Source organism: Mandrillus leucophaeus, unplaced genomic scaffold (assembly GCF_000951045.1).
Source record: "Mandrillus leucophaeus isolate KB7577 unplaced genomic scaffold, Mleu.le_1.0 Scaffold71, whole genome shotgun sequence".
Classification (NCBI taxonomy): Eukaryota; Metazoa; Chordata; class Mammalia; order Primates; family Cercopithecidae; genus Mandrillus; species Mandrillus leucophaeus.
Window position 1 is genome coordinate 5,993,705 of NW_012107697.1, and position 2,043 is coordinate 5,995,747.

Genomic DNA, 2,043 nt, shown 5'->3' on the forward strand with positions numbered 1-2,043 from the left:
CTACAGGAATCAAAAAACTATGTGTTGAATTAATGAGGGTATGAGTTATGGGAGGGGCATGGTAAGTCTACTATTGCACAGTAACAGAGGTATTATCTTATTCAAACACACATTTCTACATGTCCGTGGCATCAGAAATTAGTCACTTGATTTTCTTTTCTTGTAGAAAACGAAGTTTCAGAACACACACTAGAAAGTTACAGATCAAGGTCAAATAATGAAGAAACATCATCTCAAGAGAAAAATGGCCAATGTAAGTCAACTGTACGACCTGAGATCTGAACAATGAGGTTCATTAATGTATTAGAGTTCTCCAGAGAGACAGGGACCACAGAATATATATATATATATATATGAGGAGGGGATTTATCAGGGGAATTGGCTCATGAGATTATGGAGTCTGACAAGTCCCTGGACAGGAGGTCTGCAAACTGGAGATCCTGGGATGCTGGTAGCCTGGCTCAGTCCAAGTTCAGAGGCCCGAGAACTCAGGGGACCACTAGCAGAAGTCCTGAAATCCAAAGGCCAGGGAGTCTAGAGTTCTGCTGCCCAGAGAGGAGGGAGTGTATTCCAGCTCCAGCAGACAGATCAACACATTTGCCTTCTTTCTGATTTTGTTCTTTCCGGGCCCCCAGTGGATAGGATGGTGCCCACCCACATCAAGGGCAAATCTCGATGCCTACCTACTCCACTCAGACTCACACACTAATCTCCTCTAGAAACAACCTCATAGACAAACCCAAAAATAATGCTTTACCAGATTTGAGGTATTTCTTAATCCACCCAACTTAACACTTAAAATTAACCATCACAATTAATTAGTCACCATTAAAAAGGAGAAGAATAAAATTTGACTTTTTTAGCCCCAGAAAGTCTCCTAAATCATCTTATAGAACTTAAGGAAACTCATCTGCAAAAAATAAATAGTATCATTCAAGTTCATGTAGCAGAAGGTGACTTCCTTTTGGGAAGCCATCCTTGACTCTTCGAAGTCACACACAGGGATACCCCAAGACTGCCAGAGGATCCTATGACACCTTTGTCATAGAAGCACTTCTTCCCCCATATTGTAATTTTTGCTGTTTTTATATAGCTACAATACTCCTTTAGGTGGTAAGTAATCAGATTTACTCTGTATCCTCAGATTCTAGCACAGGGTAGTTGATACATTTGTATTAAATGAGTGACTATAGGCTTAATTAATTCAAGAAGGCATGTTTCAGGTCCTTTGGATGACTTCATTGCAATTCCCCAGACAAAATATATAAAGAAAATGAAGAGAATCGGGTTGGGAAGGAGATTGTGTATGGGAAGTGGAGGTTGGGGGTTGTATTCTTGATAAAGATCTGGAAGGCAGAAGCTAGGACTATAGAAAAGCAAGAATATTCTACCTTCCAGCCATTTTATTTCCCCCATGCAAACTAACTTATTCTACCTGCCAGGAGTTGCAAGAAATACAGCGAGCTTTGCCGCTCTGTTCTACTGATTTTACTGAGGTTTTTGTAGGAGGCTTGTCTTTTATAACACCTCTGCCTCTTCAGGTGTTGACCTACTAGTGTGAACTGCAAAGACCGAATAATAGACATACTAGCTGGGGGAGGAACACAAGCGAATTGACTGTATGAACACTGGGGGTGGGAGGGGAAAATGTGTGTAAACAACATTCAAGTCAATTGTGTTGCAACACCTGTTTCTAAATACTAGTCATCACATACTCACCTGGCGGACAGGAAAATGATGTGAATATCACGTGTGAGTTGGCTTGCTCCCTGTGCTGTTTTTCCTAGGCAAGAGGAACCAAAACAGTGGGAGTAGAATTATGTCTATTAGCTGGAAAAATGGAAGCCCTTCCAGTTCAACTTTTAAAACAATTGTGTTTTTTTTGTTTTTTTTGTTTTTTTTGAGACAGGGTCTCTCACTCTGTTGCCCAGGCTGGAGCGCCGTGGTGCCATCATAGGTCACTGCAGCCTTGACCTTTCAGGCTCAATCAGTCCTCCTACCTCAGTCTCCCTAGTAGCTGGGACTACAGGCATGCACCACCAC

General features: G+C 41.7%; 1 protein-coding gene across 1 annotated transcript in view; it reads left to right on the forward strand.

The window, feature by feature from the left end:
- CRTAM (cytotoxic and regulatory T cell molecule) overlaps positions 1-2,043 on the forward strand; it is a 56,239-nt gene that overhangs the window by 32,810 nt on the left and 21,386 nt on the right. The gene's annotated exons all lie outside the window — the stretch shown is intronic.